The sequence below is a fragment of the Peromyscus leucopus genome, chromosome 9, assembly GCF_004664715.2.
Source record: "Peromyscus leucopus breed LL Stock chromosome 9, UCI_PerLeu_2.1, whole genome shotgun sequence".
Lineage (NCBI taxonomy): Eukaryota > Metazoa > Chordata > Mammalia > Rodentia > Cricetidae > Peromyscus > Peromyscus leucopus.
Window position 1 is genome coordinate 96,338,042 of NC_051070.1, and position 13,035 is coordinate 96,351,076.

Below are 13,035 nucleotides of genomic sequence, written 5' to 3' on the forward strand. Positions count from 1 at the left end.
GCAAATGGGTTGGATCCCAAATGTCACCTGACTGTAGAACCCCCAGTTGTGTTAAGATGGCTTCTGACTTTCTATTTAAGCTCCACAATAGCATTTTAATTGAGTTATGTGCATAAAAATCATTTTAGAATGATGTTAAAATGTAGATTTTGATCCAATAGGTTGAGTATTTCTAATTAGTGGGGCTGTATATTTTGATCATTCCCCAGACTACATTTAAGAATTCAAGTCTCTCAATAACTGACAGCCACATCAGTCAGGTGCATGTGTGCCTCTGCCTGTGTGCCTCTGTGTGTGTGTGTGTGTGTGTGTGTGTGTGTGTGTGTGTGTGTGTGTGCCTTTGTGTATATGTGTTGTGGGGTGGTTGTATTTGTGTGTGTGTATGTGTGTGTGTGGGGGGGGCATGTGTGGGTGTGTGACATTCTGGCCTTAGTCCATCCTTAGGAGGGGCATAGTTTTGGTGTGAATACATAGTGTCTGCACTATACTACTCAAATGAGTGAGTACTCAACTTAGTCATCACCAGCTTTAAGTGCTTCTGCAGAGTCCTCATCAGGGATCTGTTTCAGAAAATAATGTTTCCCCAGGAAGTGTGAGTGCTGGTGTAGCATATCAGTTGTTTTAGTTTATGTGAGAATTCAAATAGTAGCTCCATGAAAACAGTTACTTAGCCTTAGGTTCTTCTCAGGCAGTTAAAAACGAGTTTTCCTTCCTCAGAATTAGTTGTATTTTTGAAATGAAGACATTGATTTAGCACTCTATCATGTGGGTTTTTTTTCTTTCACTTTGTTTATATGGTAGACTACATTGATAGATTTTCATATGTCGAACCATCCATGCATCCCTGGGATGAAGCATACTTGGTCATACTGGATGATCTTTTTGATGTGTTCTTGGATTCAGTTTGCAAGTCTTTTATTGAGTATTTTTGCATCAATATTCATGAGTGAAATTTTTTTGTTGTTGAGTCTTTGTGTGGTTTGGGATCAGCATGACTGTGGCCTCATAGAAAGAATTCAGCAATGTTCCTTCTGTTTCTATTTTGTGGAATATTTGAAGAGTATTGGTATTAGGTCTTCTTTGAAAGTGGTAGAATCCTTTGTTAAAACTGTCTGGCCCTAGGCTTTTTTTTTTTTTCTGGGAGACTTTTAATGACAGATTCTATTTTCTTAGGGGTTGTCAGTCTATTTAAATTGTTTATCTGAACTTGATTTAACTTTGGTAAGTGGCATCTTTCAAGAAATTTGTCCATCTATTTTATATTTTCTAATTTTGTGGGGAACAGGTTTTTGAAGTATGACTTAATGATTTTCTGGATTTCCTCAGAATCTGTTGCTATGCCCCCCTTTTGTTTCTGATTTTGTTGATTTGGATGTTCTCTCTATGCCTTTCAGTTATTTTGGATAAGGTTTATCTAAATAACTCTGTTCTGTTGATTCTTTATATTGTTGTCTTTGTTTCTATTTTATTGATTTCTGCCCTCAGTTTGATTATTTCCTGTCATCGATTCCTTCTAGGTGAGCTTGCTTCTTTGTGTTCTAGAGCTTTCAAGTGTGCTGTTAAGTCACTAGTGTGAGATTTCTCCAAATTCTTCATGAAGGCTCTTAGTGCTATGAACTTTCCTCTTAACACTGCTTTCATTGTGTCCCATAAGTTTGGGAATGTTGTACATTCATTTTCACTGAATTCTAGGAAGTCTTTAACTTCTTTCTTTATTTCTTCCTTGACCCAGTGGTAGCTCAGTAAAGAGTTGTTCAGTTTCCAAGAGTTTGTAGGCTTTCTGTTGATTCTGTTGTTGTTGAATCCACCCTTAATCCATGGTGGGCTGATAAGATACAGGGGGTAATTTCAATTTTTTTGTATCTATTGAGACTTGTTTTGTGTTCAAGTACATGGTCAGTTTTGAAGAAGGTTCCATGTGGTGTTGAGAAAAAGGTATATTCTTTTGTGTTTGGGCAAAATGTTCTGTAGGTATCTGTTAGGTCCATTTGAGTCATAACATTTTTTTAGTTCCGTTATTTCTGTTTAGTGTCTGTCCATTGGTGAGAATGGGGTGTTAAAGTATCCCATTATTATTGTGTGATGTTCTATGTGTGATTTAAAACTTTAGTAATGTTTCTTTTACAAATGTGGGTGCCCTTACATTTGGGGCATAAATGTTTAGAATTGAGACATTATCTTGGTGGATTTTTTCCTTTGATGATTATGAAATGTCCTTTTCCATCTATTTTGATTAATTTTACTTGGAAATCTATTTTGTTAGATATTAGGATAGCTACACCTACTTGCTTCTTAGGTCCATTTGATTGGAAAATCTCTTTCCAACTCTTTACTCTGAGGTAATGTCTATCTTTGATATTGAGGTGTGTTTCTTGTATGCAGCTGAATGATAGATCCTGTTTTTTTTTATCCATTTTGTTAGCCTGTATCTTTTTATTGGTAAATTGAGTCCATTGATATTGAGAGATATTAATGACCAGTGATTCTTAATTCCTGTTATTTTGTTGTTAGTGATGGTAGTATTTGTGTGTTTGTATGTTTCCCTTCTTTGGCTTTTGCTGGTGTGAGATTATCTACTACACATGTTTTGTGGTTGTAGTTAACTTCCTGGGGTTAGAGTTTTCTTTCTAATACCTTCTTTAGGGCTGGATTTGTGGATAGATACTGTTTAAATTTGATTTTGTCATGAAATATCATGCTTTATCCATCTATGGTGATTAACAGTTTTGCTGGGTATAGTAGTCTGAGCTGGCATCCGTGGTCTCTTAGAGTCTGTAAGACATCAGTCCAGGCCCTTCTGGATTTTAGGGTTGCCCTTGAGAAGTCAGGTGTGATTCTAATAGGTCTACCTTTATATGTCATTGGACTTTTTCCCTTGCCATTTTTAATATTCTTTCTTTGTTCTATATATTTAGTGTTTTGTTATTATGTGGCAAGAGGACTTTCTTTTTTGATCTAATCTATTTGGTGTTCTTATACCTTTATAAGCATGTCCTTTATAGTGGGAAAATTTTCTTCTATGATTTTGTTAAATATATTCTCTCAGTTTTTGAGCTGGGTTTCTTCTTTTTCTATTCCTATTATTTTTATGTTTGTTCTTTTCATAGTGTTCCAGATTTTCTGGATATTTTGTGTTAGGAATTTTTTAGATTTAACATTTTCTTTTACTGATAAATCTATTTACTCTATTGTGTCTTCCACTCCCGAGATTCTCTCTTCCATCTCCTGTGTTCTGTTAGTGACATTTGCATCTGTAGTTCCCATTTGCTTACCCAGATTTTCCATTTCCAGAATTCCCTCAGTTTGTGTTTTCCTTACTGCTTCTATTTCATTTTCAGGTCTTGAGCAGTTTTCTTCATCTATTGTTTGTTTTTTCTTGGCTTTCTTTTAGGGATTTATTGATTTCTTCCAAGTTTTTGTCTTTTTCTCAATTTATTCAAGAGATATTTTTTCATATCCTTTTAAAGGACCTCTATCACCTTCATAAAGTTTTTTGAAGTTGGTTTTTTTTTTTTTTTTTTTTTTTTTTTTTTTTTTTTTTTTTTTTTTTTTGTGCTTCAACTGTGTTGGATCATTAAATTCTTGCTGTTGTAGGATAACTGGGTTCTGGTAGTACCATATTGCCTTTTCTGTTATTGGTTGTGTTCTTACACTTACATTTAGGCATCTTGATCTGGAATGATTATAGTTTTAGGTATTGATTATTGTGTTTGTCTTTGTTGGATGGGTGTTTTGTTCCTTGGTTTCTTTTTCCTGTCTGGTCTTCTGATCTAAATGTCCAAGGGTTCTGGTGACTAGTGTGTCTTCTGGTCCATGAAGGTATCCCCTCTTGGATTTGGGGGAGCAGGGGTCTCTAGATCTGGCCTAGCCTCTGGTAAACTGAAGACTTCTTCCAAAGTAGTAGGCCTGGATATAGAGCCTAGGGGTGGGGGTACAGTCTGGGGTTGTTGGGCAGACTTAAAGGAATTTAGCAGGCAGTAAGTGGTGTCTTCCCTGTGGTCCCTAGGACCACTTTGACCTATGGAAAAGCTGCCTGGTCCTTGGGCCCTAGTGTAGAGTCCAAGAAAGGGATGCAGTCTGGGGTTAATGGGCAGTCTTTATGAAGTGTTAGTGGGTGGAGGGTGGCGTCTTACCTGAGGTCCCTAGATCTGGCCTGTCCTCTGGTAAAAAGGGAAGTCTTCTTCTGAAGTTGTAGACCAGGATATGGAGCCAGTGTGTGTGTGTGTGTGTGTGTGTGTGTGTGTGTGTGTGTGTGTGTGTGTGTGTGCAGTCTGGGATTGTTAGGCAGGCTTAAAGAGGTTTTGTGGGCAGTAGGGGGTGTCTTTCCTGGGGTCCCTAGAAGCACTCTGACCTCTGGTAAAGTTGCTGGGTCTGTGGGCCTTAATGTGGAACCCAGGGGAGGGAGTGGATAGAATCTTCCAAAGCAATGAAGTTATTAGCATAAAGGGGCTGTGGGTCATAGAAATAGGAAGCAGTGTATTTTTTCTCCCAAGGAAAACGAGTTGCTGTTTGACAATTTTGATCGATATAATTTGAATGAGTAGCATTTTAAAATATTTATACTTTAGGAGTCTTCTTTTTAAAAACATAATAAATAAAGAAATTTGAAGTAGCATGTTGGGGATTTGACTTTCAGGAGTTAATGTATGTAATAGTAACACGGTGTGTTCTTTTGACTTTATACATTAATGCACTTTAACATGTATGTAGTCTTTCCATCAGTAGGTGGGATTTTTATGACCTTATATATTCATCTACTTTAACATTTCTATAATCTTTCCATTGGGAGGTGGGAGGAAAATAATTGAAAGAAATCAGATGCCTGAATGTCTAGTACATTGAGCAACAAATGAGTCCCACAGCTAACCGGCTTTTCAAATAACCTCATGAAGCTAAGCAAGCCTCTAATTAGCAATTACATACGCTTTTGATGTCTTTGATCTCTCTTTGAGAGACACAGTTATGGCTCATTAATAATGTACCTGCACATGGAACTATTTTAGATAGTTATCTGTGTAGTGTGATGGGTTGAGGAAAGGGATAAATTGGTTTAAGAATTGATGCTGTGTTACATCTCCAGCTGTGATTTGAACACTAATCTCACACTTTATTACAGAAAAGAGAATGGAAGTGATAGGGCTCACAATAGGTGCCTACAGAGTGCATTGTGGGCCACAGATCTCCAGGAATAGGCATCTGCCCTCACGTTGCAGGCAGCAGGGGGATTTAGGAGATGAAGTGCTTTAGGGGCTTTCATCTCTTTAGGGGAAGTGGCTGTGCAAGTCCAAAGCTTTGTATTATCATGCCTTTTCCTCCAGCCTCTGAATTTTTCACATTATGTTGACTTGTCAGTTACTCACCCATGCTTTATTCATGCTACTGTGATTTTATTTCTTATTTAAAAAGTTTAGGCTTGTAATTGAGAGACGCTGATATTTCCAGATTCATCCTGACAGATTAATACTCAGCAAGAGAGACCTGCTGTCAATGGGCGTCTTGAATCATGTGCTTAAAATTGTCTTTGATGGCAAGGATGCCAAATTATGCAATTGACTAGAATGTTCTTTGCTCCTCTGTGAGCCATGTGATTGAAAACTGCGGAGGTTTGATATATTTTACTATGTTTTTTTGGTAGGTGAAATTGTTAATAAATTATACTTCTGTGAAATTCATTTTCTGTTGCCATTTGGAGAAAATTAAATAGATAAAAAATTTAGTAGTTTTGAAATTTAGCTCCTAAAAATGTCACCCTTTTAAAGAAGTTTTAAAGAATTCTCCTGGATTACCACTGTAGCAGGACAGAACTTTATTGGACTTTAGTGTGGGGGCTGGTATTATGCACCTTCAAGCATGCATGCACATTGAGGAAATGAATCATGGGATAAGTTCTCTCTGGATCAATACCATTGGTTTTTTTTTTTCCCAGAGTTTTCAGTGATTTCTGGGGGGAAAATGTGTTCAATTCTTGTAGCCAGAAGTTTTCCTGTGTCCTGGCTGGCCCTCAGTCAGGACAAATCTCTCCCACTTGTGTCCCCCAAGTAAGCACACAGAGGCTTACACTAATTATAACTGCTTGGCCATTAGTTCAGGCTAACTATTAACTAGCTCTTACATTTAAACTCAGCCCATTTCTGTTAATCTATATGTCACCATGTGTTCTGATGCTTTACCTGTGTGCCATTACATGCTGCTCCCTGGATGGCAGGCTGGTGTCTCCTGACTCAGCCTTTCTTTTCCCAGAATTCTCCTCATCTGCTTGCCCCACCTATACTTCCTTCCTGGCTACTGGCCAATCAGCGTTTTATTAAACCAGTGTACAAAAGTGTTATCCTACAGCAAATTTTTGAGCTTATTCTTTGAATGGTTCAGTAGATTTTGGTCTTGTATAGCATGTTTTTTTTTGTGGGGCCCCTAGCAGTGAGATCAGGACCTGTCCTTGGCATATGAGCTGGCTTTTTGGAACCTATTTCCCATGCTGGGATGCCTTGCCCAGGCTTGTTGCAGGGGAGTTGGGGGAGCTTGGTCCTGCCTCAACTTTATATACCATGTTTTGTTGACTTCCATAGAAGGCCTGTCCCTTTCTGAACAGAGGAGGAGTGCATATGGGGCAGGGTAGACAGGAGGTGGTGGGTCAAATGGGAAGAGAGGAGGGAGGGGAAGCTGTGGTTGGTGTGCAAAATAAATGAAAAAAAAATTAATTAAAAAAAGAATATTCTGGAAGTGATTTCCAATAATGATCTCCCCAGCTTTCAGATGCAAGTAAAACAGGCATTAATGTCATTATTCTGAGTCTGTCTGGGGGAAGTAATGGGTGTAGAGAAGAGTAAATCATCTGTAATTCTCAGGCCTGGATTAGAAATGCAGCAGTGAAGTGTCTGGTCTAATGGCTTCTTGGAACTATCCAAATACTCCTGAGATACCAGCAGAGAAGTATGACCCTGGTATCGAAATGAGAAATAAGATCTGCAAGTGTCCAAGTCCACACAGCAGTAGATCAGAGTGGAAGCTTGATCTGAACTCTCTGACTGTGTCTGTGAGTTAGAGATGTGGGAAGGACTTGGCTAGAAGTTCTGGTTTGAGAAGCTGTTTTAGAATGAGAGGAGTTGGGTAGCTGGAAGCCAACCAGATATTTCTCTGTAGAAGTCTTCAGGTTTTTCTTCTGCTGTCACTTTAAGTTTCCCAACTATATGGGAAATGAACTTTAGAGTCATTAGCTTCTACAGGAAGAGGCTCAGGTTCAAAGTGTCATTGTTAAGGTTCAAGATAGAGATTGAGGTATTTGTGATCTAGCTTCTGAATTCATTATGAGAAGGGTGTGTAGGTAGAGGATATTCCTCAGACCATCTTTACAACACACAATACACTATTATTATTATTATTATTACTATTTTTATTATTATTTTATTATCTAGTGGTTTTGAACATGGTCATATACTGTAAGGGATGTCTTCTCACCCAACAGCTGAGAGGATGGTATGAAGCAGGTCTTATGTAGTGAAAAGGAAGTAAATGCTGGAGAAAAGTCAATTCTATGTAATTCTCTCACACATGAAGATATTCTTGTCACTAGATCAAAGAAGAGATGTGTGTGTGTGTGTGTGTGTGTGTGTGTGTGTGTGTGTGTGTGTGCAGATGTGAGAGCATGTATATATGCCTTTGGAGGGCAGATGACAACCTTGGGTGTTGTTCTTCAGAAACCATTCACCTTATTTGACTGAGACAGAGTAATGAGACAGTGAGTTCTCACTGCTCTGGAACTCATCAAGGAAGTTAGCCTAGCTGGCCAGAGAGCCCTGGGATTCATCAATCCTTTCCAGCATTGGAACTGTAAACATGCCTTACCACATTCAACTTCTTTTCATGGGTTCTGAGCATTGAACTTGATTCTTCATGTTTGCCCAAGAGGCAGTGTATCAGCTGACATGCTTTCATATCCCTCAAGACATGTTTTGATGCAAAGATACCAAATATGTCTTTTATAACAACATATATAGTACTTTGGATTCTGCTGATGAAATGAAAGTCTAGTTTAAACTGCTGTCAACAAAGAGAATGATGTTTCTCCTTCTTAAGACTCTGAGATACTGCATTTATTTTATGCATTATTCAGAAGAAAGATGTGTGCTTTCTTCTAGAATTAAATAACTCAAAGTCTCCATCTGTAAAGATACCTGGCATTCAAGAAATGTGGCACCTTCGGTCTCAGACTGCTCTCTATCTGGTTATTAATTTTGCCAAGAATCTGCAAACAGAGAGCTTAGGAGAAAAGTTCCCATCTGTTTTCATGCCCTTCTAGTTCCAGTTCACCTTTCCAAGCTTGGGACAAGGGTACAAATTTGAAGAAGTAAAGATTTACTAGTTCCCTGGACTTTGCTACCAGTAAGTCACTGGTTTCCTGACATCATAGCTTTGTCCCTCTGACATCACCCATCGTAATGGAAGACTCTGTAAAAGAGATGAAAAGTGAGTATGAAAAGTAAGTGTTCATGTGATGAAATCACATCTCACAATCAAAGAGCTAAGAAAGCACATGATGAGAAAAGCAATGTCTCTGAAACTGTTGTTCTGTAGGATGCTTGGATTTAGGGAGAAAGCAACTGGCATAACATTCTCTTGGTCCTAGTGGAGAAAAGCTTTTAAATGTGGATGTGGCAGGAAGGAAGCCTGTGTGTGAACAAGTGTTGACCCTTGGTATTGGCTGTGATAATCCATTAATTCTTTCTAAATGAATTCTGTAGGTCATCAAATTAAATGTGCAGTCTGCTTCTTGTCATATATAAATTTCAAAACTTAGGCACATACACTAACACACACACACACACACACACACACACACACACACACACACCTCCAACCTCACAAACATGGTATGGAAAAAATTTTGACTGAGTGAAACACACATAAAAATGTCCTCTGCAGTTGCCTCTGGGTAGATAATGGGAATTGGAACAAAGAAAGAAGCAAAGGAATTTTTACTTTTCATTCCCCTTCTGTATCATTTCACCTTTTAAAATTAGAGGTATATTATTTGTGTTTTTATTTAAAGATTAAGAAGAATGTGAGAAATTATCTTACTTTTGCTTGTATAGGAATCATGGTATACTTGCACCAAAGATATTTATTTGGTATTTATATTATTTACATTATAGGGGCACATAAAACACACAAGAGTATTACATTGAAAATTTTTGAGGCTGAAAATATAATAAACTATTAATTCTCCATCTCTTCAACTATTTACTTCTTTATTTAAGCCCTGGATGTTTTATTTTGTTCTCTTTTGTGGTTGTTTTGAGGCAGAGTCTCATATAGCCCAGGTGGCCTTGAACTCCTGAACTCTTGATCCTCTTGCTCCCACCTGCCAAGTACTGACATTACAGGTGTGCACTGTTTGGGTTTTACTGTGTGAGCCTTCCCCACCACCAACTACCCCAGCAGTCCCAACTTGAGGGCCTAGAACAAGGGGAAGTGACTGTTCACCACTGTTGTGGGAGTCCACAGTGTATTCTTCTCATTTTCCACCTAGCATCAGGGTCAAAACAAGTCAGAGGGTTAGTGGGTAAGGAGAAGTGGAGACACGCTGCTTTGTCAGGGGAGGAGTGGCTTGCTCATGACGCAAGAGGAACTGCAGCAGTGGCTCTTGGTACCATGTGCCACATGCAGTGTACGGTCACTGCCAGGCAGGGCCATCTTTATTTAAAATTTAAGTATTCTTGTAGTGCAAAATTAAGTGTTGCTTCAAGTAATTTTTCTTGTGACAAGCTCAGAACCAAATCAGTGGCCTCATGCAATAAGTTTCTTTTTCTTTTTTCTTTTTTTTATTGATTTTGAGACAGAGTCATGCTGTGTATTCTATACGAGCCTTAAAGTTGTGGCAATCTTACTGCCTCAGCCTTCCCAGGCTTGGGATCATAGACATTATCCAGCTGTTTATTTTGTATTTATGTAATAGTCCTGCTGTTCTAGGCCAACTGTTCATTTACAGTTTTAGCCTATGGACTTGTGAGCCTGTCATCTTCAGATGTAGTTCAGAATTTCCACACTTGCCATGCACATAAGGAAACAGGAAAAAAGAAACACATGAAGATCCATGTAGAGAGGTTTTCAAGTGACAGATACAGAAATGGTAGAGCCCAGTCACATGACTAGACTCACACTTAACTGCAAGAGAGTTTGGGAAATGGGGTCTGGTGATTATGTGTCCAAATGACCAGGAAAGAGTTGGTGACTAGCCAATACTTTACACCATACACTGTCACACCACAGCTCTCCCCTCCCTCACCAAGAGGCAAAATAATGAAGGGTATATAGGGTCTTTTTTTTTTTTTTTTTTAAGTCAATACTGTAGGACAAAAGCCATTTCCTATCAGTTGGAAGTCTCTGAGTTTCAATGACAGGTTAGATGGATGTAGAGAGAAACACTGAGGGAAATTTAGTGGAGACAGAACTTTAGACTGTGATGTGGATCTTCCCCTCTGAAGAAAGAGAAGGGCTGAGCATGAAGGAAAGGAGTTCAGGAGAAATGTGTCAGGGAGACCTTAGGCTGTGGTGGGGTTTTAAGAGTTTCTGCAAGGCTGGTCCCCCAGTCAGAATCCTATGCAGGGGAATTCTTGATGCATTTTTGCAGGAATGTGTTTAGGGAGCCTGCAGGAAGCATGGACCCATCTGACACCATGTACCAGGAAACAGCAGTCAGGGTTGTTGGCCAGTTTTGCTTCCAGAGGGAAACCTGAGAGCTGAGACGTACACCATCTTACCATACTACATGTGGGGGTTCCTTTCTCTCTCTGCCTGTTGGCCACCAGGTCGAGAGGGCAAGAGGCAGTAGTGGTGATACAAAGCTTTGTACGTGGCTCATGAGCACAGATGGAGACAGCTCTCCTTCTTCAGGAGAAAGACTTTGGTGAATCAGATCAATTTTGTTCCAGAGTATAAGGAATATATAGGATTGGAGATCCTGGGGACAAACTCTAATTTGCATTAAGTGGCATGCTCCTGTCATAAGGCTCCTAGCACAAGTCTTAGTTATCTTGTGTGCAGCAGGGGAGCCTTCCAGCAGGGATCTACGCCAGGGTTCAAGATAAAGATAAGTCGGGCATCTGGGCTAGAGACTGGCATCTGGTTTAGAGACAGCTTTTGGATAAGGCCCATCCTTCAGACCCAGGGACATTTTCCAGATAAGGGCAGGTAGAGGCAGGGAGTTCTGCTGGAGGGAGGGAGCCCTGTGTTGTTGATGTACTGAGATAAGCTGCCAGGCCATGGGGAGACTGTAACCTCTATTAGACAGCAATATCCTCCAACAAGTACACCCAGGATAATTAAAAATTAGTCTGGTATAAAAATAACTATTAAGCAATTAAAACTGTTTTTGTCAACTTAATTTCTTTTCTACTCTACTGGCTTGCATTGGCAAATTTTCTTGTTGCTGTGACTAAGTACCTGTGAGAAACACTCAAGGGGGAAAAGATTTATTTTAGCTCACAGTTTCAGAGAGTCCAGTCCACAGTCACTCAGCCATGTAGTTCTGGGAGTGTGGAGATAGAACTTCTTTCTCAGTTGGATGGGAAATAAAGGCAGTAACCAGGAAAAGCCTCTGGTGGTATGGAACCTAGAGAACCACACTCCTTTGTCCAACTTCCTCCAACTCGGCTCTCTTCCCTGCCTTTCACTACAGACAATACCTTCATGCTGTGAATCCATCAAGAGATTGATCCATTGAATAGGTCAGAGCCTTCATGATCCAGTGATATCTGGAGATTCCACCACAGACACACTTAGAACTGTGCTTCATTCATTTCCTGAATATTTCTTCATCTAATCAAACTGACCATCAAAATTAGCTGTCACCTGACTGTACTGGAGCAGTGTTCTGAAACCCTTGGTTGAGATTCATTAACTTTTGGTTGGTTTGGGGTCTTTTTGGCCTAGAAACTTGTTTCTATTCTGTCAGAGTCCTGTGAGGTTGTCTGATGTTCGCATCACTTTAAAAATAATAAGAAAGAAACGGTATCAATTGCTGTCTCAGGAGGCTTCTTCTCTTAAGTAGTTTCAACTCCATTATTCTGCTACGTCTGAAAAACATCATTTCCCCATTTCTCAGAAGAAGCTTCAAATTTCCCCCCACTTTGTTTGTCTTCCATTTTTGTAGATTGTGTTTTTCATCTCAGTGGAATGTTGGCAATAAGAAATGTTCTTATATATAAAATAATTTTTAATAAAAGCAATTAGTGAGACGTGAAAGATTAAGTTTTAAGTAGAGTTTTCTTTAGGAGCACACGTGAAAACCCTCTGTGACAGTGAGTAGGTCTTTTGCCTTCTTTGAATTGTTCTCAAAGCGAGACAGGTTATTGAGAGGGGAGAATTTAGAATGCTATGCCTTTGAATCATAGCTTTGTTCAGTTTCATTCAAATGTATGCTAAGCATAAGAGCTTGAAATTAAAGAGAAGTGTAAGAAATTTTTGGCATTTTTACACTTAAAATAACATGGAACCACTCCCCCAAACTATTAACTGGATAGAAAGAATTATTATAATCAAATCACATTATCAGAAAGGCCTCTTCCCAGTGATTCAGACCTTAAGCAAATATGTAATTGATTATAGAGCAGGATTATAGGTAAGTTGCTTAGCGCTCAGATATCTACACTCAATGGACTGAATCACCTTACAGATTGAATGCACTGGCTTGCTACCCTATCTTTGGTGGGTAGCAAATCACAGTGCATTTAGTAACAGATATTTGAGGTGGCTAGCTTGTCTGCAATCATAACTCATCTTCCTGGTCACCTGTATGCTCATCAGAAGCTGACAAGTGTATTTGCCAGGAGCATACTCATTGGCTCCAGGGGGAAAAGAGCTCAGTTAAAGTCTCAAGTGTTGTAAAATCTATTAGTGTGTTTGATGACAGGGTGTTCTAGTATAGGCTGGGAAGAGAAAAGAAAATCATCACTGCAAGATTCCATGTCGTCCATGGGATAGCAAATGTGTAGCAAGCAGTAGTGCATTCATCCATTTATTTATTCACTCATTGTTCTT